The sequence below is a fragment of the Littorina saxatilis genome, unplaced genomic scaffold, assembly GCF_037325665.1.
Source record: "Littorina saxatilis isolate snail1 unplaced genomic scaffold, US_GU_Lsax_2.0 scaffold_87, whole genome shotgun sequence".
NCBI classification, from domain to species: Eukaryota; Metazoa; Mollusca; class Gastropoda; order Littorinimorpha; family Littorinidae; genus Littorina; species Littorina saxatilis.
Window position 1 is genome coordinate 314,924 of NW_027126597.1, and position 22,577 is coordinate 337,500.

The 22,577-nt window shown below is 48.1% G+C and overlaps 1 long non-coding RNA gene across 1 annotated transcript; it reads right to left on the bottom strand.

The window, feature by feature from the left end:
- Positions 1-492: 492 nt before the first annotated feature.
- LOC138955038 (uncharacterized) lies at positions 493-18,579 on the bottom strand. The gene is made up of 3 exons (XR_011452068.1): positions 18,289-18,579; positions 17,825-17,931; positions 493-1,930 (listed from the first exon to the last, which is right to left on the bottom strand). It is a non-coding gene; the product is annotated as an uncharacterized lncRNA (long non-coding RNA).
- Positions 18,580-22,577: the final 3,998 nt, after the last annotated feature.

Below are 22,577 nucleotides of genomic sequence, written 5' to 3' on the forward strand. Positions count from 1 at the left end.
GACAACCTAGCCAATAACACGTGACTGACCTTGTCACAAAACCAGTCCAGCTATACACAATTCTGCCTCCCCAAGCAGAAAAAAGACACGAGAAACTCAATCCCTGAAAATCCCGTGCGCGCTGTCAGCGAAAAACCGTCAGCCCTATGACAGCAGAAACCCCCACTGTGAAACTCGTGCACTACAAAACATCCGTGCTAGTTGAGCACTGTCAGCAAACTCTGCTGTAGCCCAATATCACGTACAGGCGCTTTCTATCATAATCGACCAAGAACAGGCACTCCACTGAGTGACACTTTCTTGGTCTCTGTCACCCGATCGTGACAGATGGAAACAGAACACACACACACACACACACACACACACACACACACACACACACACACACACACACACACACACCAAGGCTAGTAAGTCCCAGGGTGACTAAAACCCGTCGACCGAGACAGCGTGACTGGTTTTGACAAAACAAAGGGAACAATGATATGCATAACACGGATTGTCTTTATTTTTAAGCACTTTATGATTTCACAATCAACATAACTGTACAATGTGTTGAATTCAAAAAACAATAAAAAAAACACTATAACATCTCATCTTTGCAATTATATAACAATTTCCAAGATGAAGTACAATTCCGTTGGCCGACCCAGTTTCAAGATTGCTTGAAAAAAATCAGTAATTAGTATGCGGTCGCCGCAGTGTCGCCTCAACTGTTTCATGGACGTAAATGACAACATCTAAATCATGTATCAAAATATGAAGAAAAAAATGTGAATGGGGATATATGATAGAATAATTCAGTAGTAAAAGTTCATGCACATTTGAATCGATCCACACATACAGACATACACCCTCAGTTCGAGCAATACAATCAGTCACTAGTTGACTGATTTGATTTGACTGTAAAATTGCCGACAGAGTTAAGTTCTAACCCCGTGAATTGTGCTAGCACTTGCTACGAGAGATGATCATTATCACCCCGACCTCCGTAACCACAGCAAGATGTCTGACATGGAAAGAAAAGAGCAGAATCCCTCTGCTCCAGCAAGCTGTTGACAGTTTCAAGGTACAGAAAGATCTGAAACTCGTGTTCCGCAGACAGTTTTCATGATTGTGATACTGTCAACCTCCACTGTCAAAGACTTGCAAGCCGTTCCCACAGCGATAGCACAAAACATTGGATAGAAATCACAAAGTGAATTATCAAAGAGAAGTCAGCAGATTAAAATAAGTACAACCATGCAAATATCAGTGAAACATCCTCATCACAAAGTAAGGATTACACTTTCTCATACTGACCAGTAGCATTTAAAAAAGCAATCACTAAAACGTCAAGAAAACATTGAAATGCATTCAGTCACTGGACTGTGTTCTTTACAGTCTCTAATAGCACCTTGCCAGCAAACCAGCAAAACAGTCTTGCTACCATCAAGAACATAAGGTGGCGGTACAAGAAAACATTAGCGACAGCAGGAGCACATAATGACAACAGGAGGAATGTAGATGGTGTTCGTGCCGACGACGACGACGACGACAACAACAACAACGACGATGACAGAAACATGATGAAAAGTTGTTCAATGACGACGCTGACGATCACTATGATGATAATAGTAATAATTGTGTCTGAAAGCGCTAATCTTTATAATGTTCGACAATTTATCCACAAAGTGATTATCAGAGTAATGGAAAACAGCATTCCATATCAAGTGGCATTTTACACTGAAACCATGACGTCAGACAGGCGACATGATGTGGTGCAGAGTACACAGAGTGGTGGCGGTGTGGATCAGACCAGGTCCAGGTCAAACCGGCCAGCTCCCATACGGTACCCGGAGAGTTCACGGCCACTGTCCCACCGGACGTCCACCCAGCCTGGTCCGTACCATAAAGGGATCGCCGTCACGGTGCCCGGTCCTCCCCCGTCCTGCACACAGTACACACTGCTCACTGCTCTGTTGGGTCACACGTGGGGGTGGTGGGGGTGGGAGGGATATGGAGGAGTTCGGGTGTGCAGGGGGTGGCAGGTTTAAGAGAAGGGGTAGCGAAAGGAGAACAGAGACCAACATGATGCTCACTCAGGTAAAACTAGAAGTTAGGGAGAATAACGGATAAAGGGGGTGGAGAGGGGGGGGGGGGGGGTTAAGAGAAAAGAGAACAACGATAATTACTTCTCTGTCGTACACAAGTAGTGATGGTGGGAACAGTAGAAGAGAGGGGGGGGGGTCGGGGGGGGGGGGGGGGTCGGAAAGAGTAGAGGAATGGGAGAAGAAAAAAGAACGACGAAATGATCACTTTTTGCAGGACACAAGTAGTGACGGAAGGAGCAGTGGCAGGGTGGAGGGGGAGGTGGGGGGCTTAGGAAGAGAAGGGGGATGGGAGAGGAGGTAACTCATGTGGAGCCAACAAGAGGAAGGAGGGCAGGGAACTGCTCACTGCTCTGTGCAACAGTACAAGTGGGGGTAGGGGGAGTATGAGGGGACCGGGAAAAAGCGGAGGGAGGGGTGTTGTGGTGGCTAATTGGGGTTGGAACAAGACTGAAGGGGAAGGGGGTGTTGAGGGGGGGGGCAGCTGAGGCTGGTACAAGAACGCAAAGGAGGAAAAGGGCAGGTAGCTACATACCATATTCTGAGGCCCTGGATCGGGCGCGGCGCGAGCTCGCCAAACAACAAAATAAAACAGCGACTGCCCCAGCGGAAATGAGGGACTCCTTCTGGCGTCCCCCTCCGCAACCGATCCGGCGGACCTCAACCCCCCGGTCCGGGTACTCTTTGGCTGTCCAGAGACCCCCCCTGGGTGGGCAAGTAAATAAAATACAAGAAATCAAAAACAAAATGACCGAACATGACAATACACTCCTTCCAGTTCATGCGGACAGTTCTGCTGCAACCGCGAAGCACCAAACAACTTCGCAAAATCCAAATCCTGGCCCCCAGGCGCCCTGTAAGTCTCAGACGGCTCGGGCAGAGGCGCCGCTTCATGGGACCCCCGGGTTAAAGGCCTCCCTCCTACGCAAAGCCCAGAACAGGAAGGAGGACTCGAAAGAAGAGCAGCTCTTTGAGAGGTTGATGGGGAGAATGGAGGAGGGATTGGCCCAGAGATTCAGAGAATACAAACTTAAAACTGAACAGGAAATAAAGCAGCAGATGAGGGAGGAGCAGGAGAAGGCAGAGCTTGAGCTAGCCGACGCTGCACTAGATAAGCTAAAAACAGGAGAGCAATATGCAAATTTAAATGAACAACAAAGAGGCCTTCAAGGTTTCATCGAGCAGTGCCTCGGCTTCATGGTTAAGGCCAGACAGATGCAGAGCCCTCTCGACCTGATCGACTCCCTCTCAGCTACATACACACAACTCTCCAACACCAAGGTTGAACGCTTCATTCCGGGCGGCGCCACTCTGGCGCTGGGCGCCCTTGCTGGTGCCAAGCAGTTGTCCGTGACGGATATGAAAGCTGTCAAAACCACTTTTTAACCTATTTTAAATCTGCCCTTTAACTTACCTTCTTTGTGCGTGTTAAAATGGCTGAACAAGGTGAAAGCGGTCACGGATTTATCATATTACAGTGGAACTGTCGCTCTATCAACTCTAACTTCTCTCAGCTATATAATTATATATCAAATCACTCTGCTGACATCTTAGTTATCCAGTCAATCAAGAGAAAACGCTCCCTACTGCCTTCTATAGATGGTTTTGACTTCCCTCCCATAGTAGAGCAAAAGGGCTCAGGGCAACTCATTCAAACAGCTATTTATCTAAAGTCTTCCTTAAATTACAAACCCTTTGCACCTCTCATCCCTAGTTCAGAAAATCTCAGTACATGTGCTGTTGAAATCGAAATAAAAGGATCCAAAAACCTCAACATAGTTAACATATATTACCCCCACGGGTGTAATAAAAAAGGAACTACCGACTGGCTAAAATCCCTGGATCATGGCAGGGCACACTGGTGCGTGATGGGTGATTTTAATAATCACCACCCTCTGTGGGACTCTGCTAACCCTAGATACAAACATGCCAATAGCAACCTTGCTGACGTCATTTTGGAAACTGACTTTTGTATACTAAACGATGGCTCGGCAACCAGACTTCCAGACAGAGCTGACCATTCCCCGTCAGCAATCGATCTCTCCCTTTGCTCAAATGCCATAGTCACTGACATCGACTGGAACGTTTTCCCGGACGCCCTCGGCTCCGATCACTTACCCATTGTTCTTACCTTCCGCCACTTCGCCCCTAATCGCAATAACTCGGAGGTCAGAAAAAAGTACAATTACAAACAGGCAAATTGGGACAGCTTCCGTGCGGAGCTCGAGGGTGTCAGGGAGGAAACTCTCCTTACGGATGACATCGAAGCCTCTTACAATAACATACGTCAATGTATACTCACTGCTGCCAATAATCACATTCCGCTTAAATCAGTAAATCCTAACTGTAAGGCCAAAAGGAATGAGTGGTGGAATGCAGACTGTGATGAAGCCTTGGCAAACAAGCGATATCACATTAGGACATATCTCAGGCACTGCTCAGACGCTAACTTCACGAATATGAAGTCAGCTGAAATACAATTTAACCAGATCACCGCTGAGGCTAAACTTCAAAACTGGGAAAACTTTGTCCACAAAGAAACTAAAGATTACAAAGACTGTGGCAAAATCTGGAAGAAAATCCGCAGATTTAAATGTAGATACAGAACTAAAGAAAAGCCACTACTATCGGGTGATAAAATAACCACAACTGACTCTGAAAAGGCAAACCTATTAGCAGATACTTTTGCCAAAAATAGTCAATCAAAATCCCTAGATACTGAACGACTCAATTATAGGTTAGATCAGGAGAAGGGTTTCACATACCCCCCAGATGACAACCAGTTGCCTATAAACTGCATGTTTAAGGCAAAAGAAGTCCAAAACGCCATCTCGTCTGTGAAAGACCCAAAAAAATCCACAGGTTTAGACCCAATATCATATCACATGATAAAACATCTACCACCTAACTTTGTTAAGTTGCTCACTCAGTTTTTCAACCTATGCTGGTTAAAGGATACTATCCCCGCAGCGTGGTCAGACTCACAAGTAGTAGCAGTATTGAAGAGCGGAAAACCGGGCAATCTACCTGGCAGTTACCGCCCCATATCACTAACCCCCCACCTCAGCAAGATCTTTGAGCGTGTGGTGAACCAGAGGCTGGAGTTCCACCTCAATAAACACAATATCATTCCTACATGCCAGGCAGGTTTTAGGCAAGGTCGTTCGTGTGCGGACCACATTGTGCACGTCACTGAAAAAATCAAAAAGACCTTGGCACATAGTAATAATTCTCTTCTTGGAACCTTCTTTGATATTAAATCTGCGTACGACAGCGTCTGGCATGCTCGTCTACTCCTAAAACTCGGCAGAATCGGTGTCTCTGGCCACATGTACCAATTCATCAAAAACTTCATCAGCAATCGCAAGATGTCTGTCCGAGTGGGCTCTTCGGTGTCCGAAACCCATGCGCTGGACATGGGGGTTCCCCAGGGCAGTATCATCGCGCCAAACTTATTCAGCATCATGCTCTATGACATTACTTCTGTTAAGGTTGACGGTGCCAGTGTACTTCTGTATGCGGACGACCTCGCCTTAATAGACACTAATAGACCACGCCATAACAGAGTTACCAACACTGTTGACTTATCTTCTTACCAAACTAAAATCGACAACCTCTGTCAATATATGTACACCAACGGCTTCCAACTAGCCTCAAATAAAACAGTCTTTCTTGTTGTCTCCCGTAGACAACTGTACAGGAACTGCAGTATAAAGATAGGTTGTGATATTATCAAACCGAGCTCAGAAGTTAAGTTCCTCGGCGTTATCATCGATACCCGACTTAACTGGACCAGTCATATCGAACATCTGATCAATAAGGCCAACAAGGATCTTTATATCATACGCTACCTGGCGTCCCAATCCTGGGCCAGAGGACGTAAGTGTGTCACAGAGGTAGTGCGGGCATTAATTCGCTCCCGCCTCCTTTACGGGTGCGAAGCTTATTTCGCGACGCGCCCGGCGCTCATGAAAAAACTGGCTATTATAGAGTGCAGGGCGCTCAAAATAGCTCTGGGACTCTCCCAACAAGCGAGTAAGAGTCGAGTCTACAGCGAGTGTGGGTGGCTGCCCCTTGTGGATGAGATAAAACTCCGTTCAGCTCAGTATGCTGTCAGAGCCCACGCGGTAGAGAACTCTGCCTGCGAGGTCCTGACTGACTTTTTTCCTCAGCACCAAAATTATGAGGCCAACACCAAACATAGCACTCAACTCTTGGCCAAAACGCTACCCTTATCCGACACAGTAAACCGCATTCTAGCCGATAGCGGGGTGAAGGTCAGTGAGCTGGCCAGGGTCCCCCCGCCCTCCTACCCGCCTTGGCTTGAGGAAACCCCTACTATCATATACGACAGTGAAGATAATACTACCAAAAAAGATAACCCCGTCTACCTAGCTACTGTTACAAAAGAAACCCTAAACTACAAATTCTCGGAGCATTTAAAAGTCTTTACTGACGGATCCAAATTTGCAGACGGCAGCGTTGGCTGCGCCTTTGTGATCCCAGATCTCAAAATCTCAAGGAAATATACTCTTAATAAAGACATCTCCATATTCTCAGCCGAGCTATTTGCCTTGCTCATGGCATGCACTTTTATAAATGACCTCCCAGTCACACCGCGTGCGGTAGTTTTCTGCTCTGACTCGCGCTCTTCATTACAAGCTCTGCATCGAAACACATCAAATCGGGCAGAGCTACAAAGAGAAATCCTCTTTATATGTCACCAGTTAATCTCATCCGGCACATCCGTATCATTTCTCTGGGTCCCTTCTCACGTAGGGGTCCGGGGAAATGAACTGGCGGATGTCGCTGCCAAAGAAGCGGCAGAATCTAGCCCAGCTAACACTAACATCGGCTACTCAGTAACCGAGTTCTACAGTAAAATCCGTAAACTCATTCGAAGTCAGTACGTAACATCTCTGTCCTATCAACCCATTGATATGAACGATCTACACCCCGATCTCCCAACAAACCTCCTCACTATCTTCAGACGCCTCCGTGCCGGCGGCTGCCGCTTCCATATCTTTAACAAGTCCTGCCATTGTGGAGAACCCTATTCATTTCAACACATTTTCGCTCCATGCGCTACAAATAGAATTACCTTTAAAACCTTATATGACCATATGCAGCTCCATGGTCTGAGTCCCCAGGATTATCTGCGCAGTAGCAGTTCTCTAGGCTGGTCACACAGCTTGCTGCTGTGCCGACTGGTCAGGGACTCGGACATGGGGCTGTGGGTATAACTAAGCCCAGATTATCACATCAGCGTGTTTCAGTTTGAGGTCGAGTGGCTCCCGCCATCCCTCCTGATTCCAGCGACTACCTTCTAGACAACATATCCTCACCCAAGGCCCATTAGTCGCCAAACTGTACATATTGTTTTTATTACCACGGCCTTCGTGGCTTACATCTTAATCCTTTTATTTGTAAAAAGTTTTGAGATTTATTGTTCGTGTTCCTCTTACTTGCTCATCTATTTGGTTTTATTGGTCATCCTGAAAGGTTCCACTTTTTAACTCGATTTGAAATAAAATAAAAATAATATTACAAGCCCGTTATTCAAGATATAGAATACAGACTTATAATTCTTACCAAGAAACATCTTAACTACTTTTCATTTTAACAAATTCCACAGAGCATTATCAACTCAACCCCACCCCCTGCCCTCCTCTCCTTATCCCAGCGAAGCTGGAGGTATCCCGTGAACGCTATATACTGTAATCGATTTGAGAAATGTGCATACCGAATAATACATGATAAAGAAGGATTCTTTGTGCCCGAAAATGGGCCACAGTTGGAGATGGAAGTTCACCAAAAATTGGGACCATACTAACAAAAATACGGTGGGTAAAATTGGCGCCCCCATTTTTTGAGCAAACGCCACCCAAGGCCGCTTTGGGCGGGTAGAAATTCCGTAGTTTCCAAGTCTATGGATAAAGCTCGCGTAAGAAGAATACGTCACGGTCGAAAGTCTTTGACGTCAATTAATGCATCATGACGTCATGCCTCCCTGTAGTCTTTCTCTCTCGCGCGGTGTGTGTGTTTGTGTTCATTTTGTGCACATGTGTTAGTGTTACTGTTTGTGTACACGTGTGTGTGTGTGTGTGTGTGTGTATTTGTGTGTGTGTGCGCACGCGTGCATGAGTCTGTACTCGTGTGTGTGTGAGTGTGTGTGTGGTGTGTGTGTGTGTGTGTGTGTGTGTATTTGTGTGTGCGCACGCGTGCATGAGTCTGTACTCGTGTGTGTGTGGTGTGTGTGTGTGTGTGTGTGTGTATATGTGTGTGTGTGTGTGTGTGTGTGAGTGTATGTGTGGTGTGTGTGTATTTGTGTGTGCGCACGCGTGCATGAGTCTGTACTCGTGTGTGTGTGAGTGTGTGTGTGGTGTGTGTGTGTGTGTGTGTGTATTTGTGTGTGTGTGTGTGTGTGTGTGCGCACGCGTGCATGAGTCTGTACTCGTGTGTGTGTGAGTATGTGTGTGTGTATTTGTGTGTGTATTTGTGTGTGTGTGCACGCGTGCATGAGTCTGTACTCGTGTGTGTTTGAGTGTGTGTGTGTGTATTTGTGTGTGTGTGTGTGTGTGTGCGCGCACGCGTGCATGAGTCTGTACTCGTGTGTGAGTGTGTGTGTGGTGTGTGTGTGTGTGTGCATACGATTACGTGTATGTGTGTGCGTGTATGTGTGTTTGTTTGTAAAGGTGTGTATGTCTGTCTGTCCATATGTGCGTATGGGTGTGTGTTTTGTGTGTATGAAGTTTTTGTGATAGAGTGAGTGAGTGCGTGTGAGTGAGTGTGTGTATGTGTGCGTGTGTGACTTGGGGTGTGTGTGTGTTTGTGTGTGTGTGCGTGTGTGTGTGTGTGTGTGTGTGTGTGTGTGTTTGAGAGAGAGAGAGAGAGAGAGAGAGAGAGAGAGTGAGAGAGAGAGAGAGGTTTGTCTTTCGCTGGGGTATGCAGTGCCTTGGCGTTGCACATCTACTTAATTTTTTGTTTCTTTCTTTCCTCTTTTTGAAAGCGGACAAACACTCAAGTCCTTAATGGCTCAAAACCGTAGGACTTTTAATATTAATTTTAACTAAGGGCAGGTAGCTGACTGTGTTTTAGCGTATCATACTGTCACGATCGGGTGACAGAGACCAAGAAAGTGTCACTCGGTGGGGTGCCTGTTCTTGGTCAATTATGATAGAAAGCGCCTGTGCGTGCTATTGGGGTACAGCAGAGGTTGCTGACAGTGCTCAACGAGCACGGATGTTTTGTAGCGCACGAGTTTCACGGTGGGGGTTTGCTGTCATAGGGCTGACGGTTTTTCGCTGACAGCGCGCACGGGATTTTCATGGATTGAGTTTCTCGTGTCTTTTTCTGCTTGGGAGGCAGAATTGTGTATAGCTGGACTGGTTTTGTGACAAGGTCAGTCACGTGTTATTGGCTAGGTTGTCTGACAGAGACACAAGGACGGCGCACTTGACACCCAGCGGCAGAAGGGGAAGGATCTAATACACAGTTTCTAGAGTATGATGGATTTTCACCGAATATTGTATTCGGCACTCTAGGGGAACTTCCACTAGTTATTACCTTCTCACTGCACCTGTTTTGCTGAGGACAAGTCGTCAACATTCCTTCGTCGTGCGATGGCTTTCGCATAAGGATTCGACAAGGGGTTCTGGATGTTGTTGTCACTGTTGACGAACAGAGGCTGTTCCAGGGAGGAAGCGGATTTTTGCTTCCATGAGAGTGCTACAATCATAGGCTTTTTGAGGTAATAAATCATTATTTAACGCTGTTGATGAGTCTGTGTTTGTGGAATGAAATACTCTCTGTTGTTCTTTCCAGGTTAGCGCATAATTTACTCTCTGTGACGCTAAAATACTAATCTGTATATGGTTTTTGCAGATAGGGAGAGAAGGACGGAAAATGGCTGTTTTGTTGTTGTAAAAAGTCCGTTTGTGCAGGCCCACGTGCTCGATGAGATATTTAAAGATGACATGTTTTAAGGTGGTGGGTGAGGGGTAGCTGACATGTTTAGTGCACCGATGCTTTCTGTTTGCAGCCTTCGTTTCGTTTTCCTGTAACTTCTGCACGGCTGCCTTTGGCGGGACACTGCTAGCTGCAGACGTTGGAGCTGGGACCTGTTGAAGCTACGCTAACCAGCAAACCGGCTAACCAGCAAACCGGCTAACCAGGAGACCGGCTAACCAGCGAACCGGCTAACCAGCGAACCGGCTAACCAGCATACCGGCTAACCAGCAGCAGGAAGAAAGCTAAGTGCACCATGTCTTACGCACCCCGTTGACCACCGTTGTCTTTTCGTATCTGTGATTACATTGGAGTAGTGACAACGTGGGGTGTGTGACACCTGCATGAACTAGAGCTTTTTGAACAGAACATTCTCATTTGACTATATTTACACGGGATCAGCGTGTTACTATAATTTTCTATATACTACTGGCATTTTGTCAGTGACCACGGGTTTTTTACGTGTTGAGAACGTAAAAGGAACATATTTTGAGTGAAGGCTCGAGGGAGGTGGCGAGTTTATACATAAACAGGCGTCTGAAACTTATACTTTTGTTGACTCTATTTAATTGTATGACTGCGAGAGTGGATCGTGGTGTGGTTAGTTAGTTAGTAGTAATTAACCGGTTCATAATCACCTTAAGTGATATATTGAAACGTGACACATGGGGGCCAAGCCGGGATTTACTCAGTTAATTTCCAACTGATAAAGACCCACCAATTAAGGATAACTAAGAGCAGATAATCTCGTCAGTGCTCGACTTATTTTCTGCTTGGTGCTACCCTTTTTTGTATAGTTTTGATCTTATACCACACCTTAAGCGATTCACATCTTGCAGGAAATGTAAATTGTAATTTGTGAGCTATTGTATGCGCTAACTGTGATTACCTCCCTTTCCTTTGTTTGTGAATCTTTGTTGTTGTACGTTCATAGTTTTCCGTTGCAGAGAGCTGAGCAGGGTTAGCGGATTTGTTATTCGTTTTACTCAGTTTTCTCTACATTGTTGTTTCGCATCCTGTAACAGGTTACATTTCTACAGTCTTGTTTTACTTGGATTTTTCTCCATATTTTGACTTTGTTGGAATTTGGGGGGGGGGAGGGTCCGAGGACTTCTGTCCTAACCAAGGCTGTGGGAGACACTCTGTTTCACCGCAAAAAGCAGCCGATAAAGTAGGCCACGGCTGTGGGAAACACTTTGTTTCACCGCAAAAAGCAGCCATAAAGTAGGCTACGCGTTTTGTTCTACACCGTTTGAATTTTTCTTCTGCATTTTCTGGTTGCTGGATTTTTGTATCCATTGTTTTCATCACCGCGTGTTCTAGCTATAGCTGCGTTAGACTTACTTTCGTGATAAAGCTTTGCTAAACTAACCATGGCTACAGGGGGATCTCCTACGAGGAGAATAACTTTCGAGACTCCTGGTAGCGAGGAACAGACAGAGCGAGATGCACGCGCTAAACCGCGTAGTTTGCTTAAGCGCAAGGAGTTAGAACGTAAAGAAGACATAGAGCGACAGACGAGAAAAGAAGAGCTTGACAGACAAGAACGACAGGACGAACGTGAGCGACAGGAACGACAGGCCGAACGTGACAGACAGGACAAGAAAGAGAAAGACGAACTTGACAGACAAGAAAGGGAACGACAGGCCGAACGACAGGCCGAACGTGACAGACAGGATAAGAGAGACGAACGTGACAGACTAGACCGGAAAGAGCAGGCGGATCGCGAACACCAGCTAGAGCTAGCTAGGCTACAGGCCGAGAAGGGTACGCTTACTCAGGCTGGCGCGCCGACATTTGTTGCCGACCGTACGAGACTGCCGACGTTCGACGATGACAAGGACGAGCTCGACGACTTTTTACGCCGGTTTGAGCGCATTGCATCCGACCAGAAGTGGGAAGAGGCCACGTGGGCTAGCCGCCTTAGCACCTGCTTAAAAGGACGCGCATTGCAGCTCTACAACGCTTTGGAGGACGACGAGGCAAGAGACTATCAGGCACTAAAGAAGGCGTTACTCCAGCGCTTCAACCTGACTGCGGAAGCCTACAGACGACGTCTGCGGAACAGCAAGAGACTGAGCGGCGAGCTGAGCCATCAGTTTGTGGCACGCCTTAATCTCTACCTGCGGCGCTGGGTGGAGATGGCCGAAAAGGACTGGACCGTCAACGACCTTGCCGACCTCATAGTCATGGAACAACTGATGTCCGGCCTGCGACCTGAGGTGGTGACCTTCGTGCAGGAGCACCAGCCTAAGACTACCCAGGAGGCAGCCGACTGGATCAGAGTTCACGAGGACGCCCAGGCGATCTCCGGCAGATCTTCAGGCTCACGGCCGGGAAAATCAGGAAGTTCGGGTTCTTCAGGACCCAAGGACGGGAAGGACGATCAGGGACATAAGGGTTCAAGTTCCAGAACTGACATCCAGTGTTTTTACTGCAACAAGCGGGGCCACGTGAAGAAGGACTGCCACAAGAGACAGGCTGACCAGAAGGGCGTACACTTTGTTGGCAGTGAGGAGTTAAGGGACGTCACGAGCTCATGCACAATTCCACAACTCTGCGTTCCGTGCTCCAGGAAACATTTCCAGCCCCACTGCAACGTCTACGTCAACGGAGTGAAGGGCGAAGGTCTGCGGGACACAGGGGCAGACATGATAGTGGTTCGGGCGAGTCTAGTTCCAGCTATGGCCTACACAGGAGACAGCATCAGAGTGAGAATGGCCGAGGCATCTCACGCTTACGACTTGAACACGGCAGTGATCAAGGTTGTAACACCGTTGTTCACGGGGACCATTGTGGCCGTCGTCATGGACGATCCTCCATGCGACCTGCTCATTGGGAACCGGGTTCAGTTTGTGGACGGCGTCACCAGGGAGGTTCCCGTTTATCGGTCTCCCGACGTCATTTCAGTGCTCACGCGGGCACAGGCGGAGCGAGAGGACAAACCTCTCAAACCCCTACCTGCTGCACGAGCTGCCCTGGGGAACGTGACCCCCGCGCTTCTCGCGAAGGCTCAGGCATCTGATCCGACATTAGCGACTTCTCGGGAGCACGCGAAGTCGGGGAAGGTGAAGCTGAGCGGGAAGCATGGGAGGTCAAAGTTCCTCAGGGACAAGAAGTTGCTCTACCGTGAGTTCAGCAACAAAGAAGGTGCATTCAAACAGGTTGTCGTGCCTCGCGAGTTTCGCGAGGGTGTCATGGCAACGGCACACGACTCGATTCTGGGAGGTCATCTTGGCACCAAGAAGACCACGGATCGTGTCTGGCGCCACTTTTATTGGCCAGGCATCTGCACGGATGTCCGACGTTTCTGTGCGTCCTGCGATAAGTGCCAGAAGGTGGTTGCCAAAGGAAGGGTGAGGAAGGTCCCCTTAGAGAAGATGCCGCTCATCGACAAACCCTTTCGTCGGGTGGCAGTGGACATCATCGGGCCCATCTTGCCTGCGTCTGAGGACGGAAACAGATACATTTTGACCATGGTGGACTACGCTACTCGATACCCAGAGGCGATCCCTCTGAAATCGATTGAAGCTACGCGAGTAGCTGAGGCTCTGGTTACCATGTGGTCCCGGCTGGGAATTCCATCAGAGGTACTCACCGACAGAGGCATGCAGTTCACGGGAGGAGTGATGGCGGAGGCAGCACGACTGCTATCACTGGAGCAGCACTTCACCACTCCTTACCATGCTCAGTGCAACGGACTGGTGGAAAGGTTCAATGGCACCTTGAAGACCATGCTGAGGAAACTAGCTCAGGAGAAACCACGCACGTGGGACAGGTACATCCCAGCACTGCTTTTTGCATACCGCGAGGTTCCTCAGGAGAGCTTGGGCTTTTCCCCATTTGAGTTGTTGTACGGCAGACAGGTACGCGGTCCCATGGCTATCCTGCGTCAGGCTTGGACGGACGAAGAAGCTGACGAGGAGGTGCAGACGACAGCGACCTACATTGTAGAACTCAGGAACAGGATTGAAGAGACCTGCAAACTGGCTCAAGAGAACCTGGGAAGAGCAGCACAGCGTTACGCGCGAGGATTCGACCGCAAGGCACGGCCGCGCAGCTTCAAGATTGGAGAACGAGTGTTGCTACTTCTACCTGTCAAACACAACAAGCTACAACTGCAGTGGCAAGGACCTTTTGAGGTGACAGCGAAAGTGGGCCAGAACGACTACAGGATCGTCATGAACGGGAAAGCACGCCTGTACCACGCCAACTTGCTGCGCGCCTACATAGAGAGGACTGCCTACGGGAAAAAGGACAAAGTGACAGAAGCAGTTGCTGTCGTGATGGACGAGACAACGGAGGAACAGGGAGGAGGACGTGTACCAGTTTGTCCGTTGGAGGCTAGTGAGGATCACACGGACGTGCACATCTCACCTGAACTTGGGGACGACCAGCAGGCGGACCTGCAAGAGATCCTGAAGGATGCAGCACGGGTCCTTACAGACATACCACTTCAGACGCATCTAGAGGAGTTTACCTTCGACTTGCTGGAGAAGCAGCCAGTGAGGACGAAGCAGTATCCCATGCCTCATGCCCAGAAGGAGGTGGTCAGGAAGGAAATCGCCGACATGACGAAGTTGGGCGTCATCGAGCCAGCGAACTCTCCCTACAGTTCACCGATTGTGCTTGTGAAGAAGAAGGATGGACGCGTCAGGTTCTGTGTCGACTACCGGAAGCTGAACAAGATTACGGCGTTTGACGCGGAACCCATGCCTGATGTGGACTACCTCTTCAGTCACTTGGCCAAGGCCAAGTATTTTTCAAAATTAGACCTCACCAAGGGATACTGGCAAATTCCAGTTGCCGAGGAAGATCGCCCAAAGACTGCATTTACCACTCCATTCGGCCAGTTCCAGTGGACAGTCATGCCTTTTGGTCTACAGAATGCAGGTGCCGTCTTCACTCGCATGATGAGGAAACTTGTGGAACCATTGAAGCGCGAGGACATCAGCAGTTTCATCGACGATGTGCTGATCGCGACCGAGACATGGACTGAACATCTCGACGCCCTGCGCGACGTGTTCGGAAGGTTGAAGGACGGAAATCTGGGAGCTAAACCGTCCAAGTGCTACTTGGGATTTCGAGAATTGTCTTTCCTGGGTCATGTTGTCGGCGAGGGATTGCTCGTTCCAGAGGACGACAAGATCCAGAAGATTCGGGAGGCGGAGCCACCGCGCACGAAGAAAGAAGTCAGGTCTTTCCTGGGCCTAGCCAGCTTCTACAGACGCTTCATCCCGCACTTTGCCGAAATCGCACTACCACTGACCAACCTTACCAGGAAACTACAACCGACCGTTGTAGTGTGGACTGAGGAATGCAGCTCCGCATTCAACACCCTGAAGAGGCGACTCACCAGTCAGCCTATTCTCCGACTACCAGACCTGAACAAGGACTTCGTGCTGAGGACAGACGCTTCAGGGAAGGGACTTGGGGCAGTGTTGCTTCAGGAGACAGAGGGGTTTTTGCACCCTGTTTGCTTCGCCAGCCGTAAGCTGACCTCGGCCGAGGCAGCGTATGCAACGGTTGAACGCGAGTGTCTCGCCATTGTCTGGGGCATCCAGAAGTTCGAAGCATACCTGTACGGACGACCTTTCTGTCTGGAGACGGACCATCAACCTCTGCAATATCTTCAGGTTGCAAGGTTGGCAAACGCCAGACTTATGCGCTGGGCGTTGATTCTCCAACCGTACCAATTCACGGTACGCGTCATTCCGGGCGCCAACAATGTTGGAGCTGACTTTCTCTCTCGGGCTGTAGAGGAGAACATGACTGGGAGCGAAACCGAGGTTTCGTCTTGAAGAGGGGAGGTGTGTCACGATCGGGTGACAGAGACCAAGAAAGTGTCACTCGGTGGGGTGCCTGTTCTTGGTCAATTATGATAGAAAGCGCCTGTGCGTGCTATTGGGGTACAGCAGAGGTTGCTGACAGTGCTCAACGAGCACGGATGTTTTGTAGCGCACGAGTTTCACGGTGGGGGTTTGCTGTCATAGGGCTGACGGTTTTTCGCTGACAGCGCGCACGGGATTTTCATGGATTGAGTTTCTCGTGTCTTTTTCTGCTTGGGAGGCAGAATTGTGTATAGCTGGACTGGTTTTGTGACAAGGTCAGTCACGTGTTATTGGCTAGGTTGTCTGACAGAGACACAAGGACGGCGCACTTGACACCCAGCGGCAGAAGGGGAAGGATCTAATACACAGTTTCTAGAGTATGATGGATTTTCACCGAATATTGTATTCGGCACTCTAGGGGAACTTCCACTAGTTATTACCTTCTCACTGCACCTGTTTTGCTGAGGACAAGTCGTCAACATTCCTTCGTCGTGCGATGGCTTTCGCATAAGGATTCGACAAGGGGTTCTGGATGTTGTTGTCACTGTTGACGAACAGAGGCTGTTCCAGGGAGGAAGCGGATTTTTGCTTCCATGAGAGTGCTACAATCATAGGCTTTTTGAGGTAATAAATCATTATTTAACGCTGTTGATGAGTCTGTGTTTGTGGAATGAAATACTCTCTGTTGTTCTTTCCAGGTTAGCGCATAATTTACTCTCTGTGACGCTAAAATACTAATCTGTATATGGTTTTTGCAGATAGGGAGAGAAGGACGGAAAATGGCTGTTTTGTTGTTGTAAAAAGTCCGTTTGTGCAGGCCCACGTGCTCGATGAGATATTTAAAGATGACATGTTTTAAGGTGGTGGGTGAGGGGTAGCTGACATGTTTAGTGCACCGATGCTTTCTGTTTGCAGCCTTCGTTTCGTTTTCCTGTAACTTCTGCACGGCTGCCTTTGGCGGGACACTGCTAGCTGCAGACGTTGGAGCTGGGACCTGTTGAAGCTACGCTAACCAGCAAACCGGCTAACCAGCAAACCGGCTAACCAGGAGACCGGCTAACCAGCGAACCGGCTAACCAGCGAACCGGCTAACCAGCATACCGGCTAACCAGCAGCAGGAAGAAAGCTAAGTGCACCATGTCTTACGCACCCCGTTGACCACCGTTGTCTTTTCGTATCTGTGATTACATTGGAGTAGTGACAACGTGGGGTGTGTGACACCTGCATGAACTAGAGCTTTTTGAACAGAACATTCTCATTTGACTATATTTACACGGGATCAGCGTGTTACTATAATTTTCTATATACTACTGGCATTTTGTCAGTGACCACGGGTTTTTTACGTGTTGAGAACGTAAAAGGAACATATTTTGAGTGAAGGCTCGAGGGAGGTGGCGAGTTTATACATAAACAGGCGTCTGAAACTTATACTTTTGTTGACTCTATTTAATTGTATGACTGCGAGAGTGGATCGTGGTGTGGTTAGTTAGTTAGTAGTAATTAACCGGTTCATAATCACCTTAAGTGATATATTGAAACGTGACACATACAATACAATACAATACAATACAATAACTTTATTAATCTCTAAAAGAGAAATTACATTGCTGAGCGTTTGTGTCCGTAATAATAACATACATATCATCAACTCATGTCCCTAAAAGGAAAATTTCCTGTGAGGACGTTAAGGACCCCCTTTTATTAGGGCAGGTAGAAAACAGGAGGGGCGTTCCGAACACAATATTCACCAACATTATGTCTTCTTTGACCGCCCCTCCCTCCCCCCCCCTACTTCGCCCTTTGTTTTCATTTTGTTGCCACTACTGTTTAGACGACAGAGTCAGGATGTAGGTGAGACAGACAGCTGTCAGACAGCACAGGGACACCAGCACTTACATCATTGCCATACGAATACTCCCAGTCCGGTCCCCGCCTGACCCTGTCCCCCACCTTCAGGATTGCTGCCAGGTCTGCTCTCCTTGGTTTGGCTGTAGCTGTTTGTCCTGTCAACACACACACACACAAACACACACAAACACACACACACACCCACACACACGATCATACACACACGATCACACACACACAAACACAAACACACATGAACACACACACACGAAAACACACACACACACACACACACACACACACACACACACACAAACACACACACACATATATACACACACGGCGAACACACACACGGCGAACACACAAACACACACACAAAAACACACAATAATATTTATAAAGTCAACAATATGGTAAAGCAAACGGATGAAGTCGACATAAATGATAATCCCCGACGAACTAATTGCTTCTACTCGTCTTGCGGTGACGGTGTGTACAATGTTCATTACCTGAAGATGGGGTGGTCGTTGTGGCGGTCGCTGATGGTGATGCTGATGCCTGCTGATGTAGCTTTTGTATTTTGCCTGGAAGAAACAATCACATCGTAAGACCTTCAATGGACTGTGTAAACATCATCATCTTATCTATACAGCTGCTCTGTGTGTGTATGTTTGTCTGTGTGTCTGCAAGTGTGTCTGTGTGTGGCCCGTTGGTATGACGACGAAAGCTTCGAAACGGGTGCACTGATTTTGACGGGAATCACTGTGTAGGTTTTTTGCCACTCGACTCGTGTCATAGCTAGGTACTTTCGAAAACCCACACTTGAAAGTCGTTAACAACGGCGGGAAGTAGTATATAATTATGCTATGAGCCTTCGAAGACACTGCCCACTCACTTTGGTCACGCCCTCATGATTTAGAAGTCTTCACATGAAAGCAGACAGCAGAAATGAACACATAGAAACTATATCATTTTCATTTTTTCATTTTCATTTTCATTACTTTATTGTCCCATCGCTGGGAAATTCGGGTCGCTTCCTCCCAATGGAAAGCTAGCAGCAACGGAGTCGCGCTACCCAAGTGTCTGCGTGTTTAGGTGTATTCAGCCACCTGCACTTATGGCAGAATGACCAAGGTCTTTTACGTGCCATTGTGATGACACGGGGGTGGGACATGGCTTCCGTCTCTGGGTCTGCACATAAAGTTGACCCGTGTCCGTCCCGGCCCGAATTCGAACCTGCGACCTTTCGATCACAAGTCCAGTGCTCTACCAACTGAGCTACCGGGCCCCAAAGCGCTATGTCAGCAGGCTGCGATAGGTAACGAAGTATTATTGAGTACAAACTCTCTTCATAAGCTGGATCCTGTGATCAGACTGTGATGTAAAACAAAGTATCTATATATATATATATACGACTTGTGTCTGTCTGTGTGTTTGTCTGTGTGTCTGTCTGTGTGACCTATCTGTGTGTCTGTGTGTGTGTGTTCGCGATGCACGGCCAAAGTTCTCTGTGGATCTGCTTCAGAACCGATTTTGGTTTTTCTGTTCATCTTCCCAGATCCATTCCCAGTAACTCTTCCTTATCTTCTCCAGTGTTTTGCGTTTATCTCCCTTCCTTCGTGTGGCGTCAATCCATATTCCCGTTACTATTTTTAGAAGGTCACTGCACGTTAGTATTTTTAGAAGGTCACTGCACTGTCCAGAACGCTTTCCTTGCACCCGTAAGTTGTCCTCACTGTAAAAGTGCAAAGGTCAAATCAATTTATAGCCACGCAAAAAATACACTGTCATCTATCTCTATATATTTATAGATATACTAGCGGAAAAAAGTTAGGGACGGGCCACTGATTTCCCCGCTGACTTTCATTTGTTTAAAACACCCTGTTCTTTCGTCAGCAAAATCAAATGGCTGTCGCATGCTACACACCAATGGGTAGGTTATGCTGTGTTAGCAGGACAACTGCACGGGACTCCCGGGCGCAGAGCTGCAGCACGTGACTAAAATAGCAAAATCGCGTGCGCGTTTGGCGTGCGCACGGGCAGAATAAGGCAGGTAACATGGCAAAATTGTTGTGCACATGCAAGGACAATCCTTCGAGTGTGAATTGTGATCACGAACTCGGCTTTATAAGCCGCCGATTTTCTGCGAGCTGCCATCTCCTCACCATGCCTGCCAGACGGAAGCTGACAACATTCAACCGAGGAAGAGCAATTGCCTGGCTCCACGACGGCGTATCCAAGTGCGAAGTGGCCAGGCAACTTGGGGTATCGCATTCAGTCATTGTAAGGCTGAATCAACGGTTCCAGACGACAAACAATGTCGAGGAGAGGCCCAGGTCGGGTCGCCCCAAAAAGACTACTCCTAGGGAAGATCGTTTCATCCAACGGCAGGCGCTGCAGCACCGGGCCACCACCTGCAAGGTCATCAGAGGGCAGTTACGGGAGGCCACTAACATCAACGTTAGTGAGAGGACCATCGGCAACCGCCTGCATGACGCCCGGCTGCGGAGTCGTCGTCCTGCTGTGCGTCCCCTGCTGACACAGGCTCATCGCCGGGCTCGTCTGGCCTGGAGTCGCCGCCACTTGAGATGGACGCGCCGGGACTGGGCTCAGGTCCTATTCAGTGACGAGTCCAGGTTCAACCTGTACCATTCTGACGGCCGGCGCAAGGTCTGGAGGCGTGAGGGCGAGCGTTATGAAGACGACACAGTGCATGAGAGGGTGGCCTTCGGCGGGGGCTCTGTCATGGTTTGGGGGGGCTTCAGCCTTCATCAACGCACCCCCCTGTACCATGTGGTCGGGAATCTCACTGGTCAACGCTACAGGAACGAAATTCTCGCCCCTATTGTCTTGCCGACCCTGCAGCAGATTGGCCCAAACGCCGTGTTTCAGGCTGACAATGCTACGCCTCACAGGGCCAGGCTTGTCAACGACTACATCCAGCAAACCGGGGTCGTCAGGATGGATTTCCCTGCCTGTTCGCCAGACATGAACCCCATAGAGCATGTATGGGACGAACTGGACAGGCAGGTGAGGGCCAACCACCAGCCTCCCAGAAACCTGCAGCAGCTGCTGCAGATGCTCCAACAGGAGTGGCAGGCCATTCCACAGGCCTTTTTCACGAAGCTTATGAACTCTATGCGGTCAAGGTGTGGTGAACTTGAGCGCAAACGTGGCGGACACACCCATTATTGACCTCATGAAAGACTTGTTATGTTTATTTGTGACCCCTCTGCTGTTTGTGGACATGAATAACCGAATCGGCTCGATGAAATAAACCCAAATTTTGCAGTTGCGTTGCACATTGACTGAAGTAAACGTGTTCCAAATTTCCGTACGATATGTTCATTCGTTCTTTTGCTGTGATTGCGTGTGTGAACCGTCCTTAACTTTTTTCCGCTAGTATATATATATATATCTATACATATAAATAAAAGAGAGTGTCTGTCTGTCTGTGTGTGTGTGTGTCTGTCTGTCTGTGGTCGCCATACCTCTGAGATGGCAAGAGGCAGGAACAAGATAGTGTGCACGTACACTCCCTAGGTGCCGCAGATGTGCACCTGGGTTTTAGTTTCTTGATTCATTGTTTCCTTTCTCAGATTATGGACCTCCCATTTATTGAATACAGCCAAAATGGTGCAAGACCAGTTGAGTGCCTACTGTTCACCTACAGGTAGCAAGCACATCATGCCAGTGATATTAGAGACTCGCTATTGCTCCTATGAGGGGAAGAAATGAAGAATGAAAAATTAACTGGACAGTTCCGGAAATTTCTAGAAGGTAAGGGAAATAACTCTTTTTTGTCTGTGGTCGCCATACCTCTGAGATGGCAAGAGGCAGAAACAAGATAGTGTGCACGTACACTCCCTAGGTGCCGCAGATGTGCACCTGGGTTTTAGTTTCTTGATTCATTGTTTCCTTTCTCAGATTATGGACCTCCCATTTATTGAATACAGCTCTATATTAGTATATGGTGCAAGACCAGTTCAGTGCCTACTGTTCACCTGTAGCAAGCACATCATGCCAGGCATATTAGAGACTCGCTATTGCTCCTATGAGGGGAAGAAATGAAGAATGAAAAATTAACTGGACAGTTCCCGAAATTTCTAGAAGGTAAGGGAGATAACTCTTTTTTTGTATCCAAACAAAGGAGGTAAAGCTAATTGCTACAGGGCTCCGCTTACTCCCGGGCGAAGCCGGGCTTAACTGCTAGTAATAAAAGAGAGTGTCTGTCTGTCTGTCTGTCTGTCTGTCTGTCTGTGGTCGCCATACCTCAGAGATGGCAAGAGGCAGGAACAAGATATTTTGCATGCACACTCCCTAGGTGCCGCAGATGTGCACCTGGGTTTTAGTTTCTCCAGACATTGTTTCCTTCCTCGGATAATGACCCTCCCCATCTATCAATACAGTCTACATAGTGCAAGGGAGGTAAGTCATGCTTTGTCACCCACGGAAGGGAGGTAACTCTCATCAAACCAGTATACCGTTTGCTCCTATGAGGGGAAGAAATGAAGAATGAAAAATTAACTGGACAGTTCCGGAAATTTCTAGAACGTAAGGGAGATAACTCTTTTTTGTCTGTGGTCGCCATACCTCTGAGATGGTAAATGATATTAGAGACTCGCTGTTGCTCCTATGAGGGGAAGAAATGAAGAATGAAAAATTAACTGGACAGTTCCGGAAATTTCTAGAAGGTAAGGGAGATAACTCTTTTTTGTATCCAAACAAAGGAGGTAAAGCTAATGATAATGGAATAGCGAGCGTCTTAAATTGCTACAGGGCTCCGCTTACTCCCGGG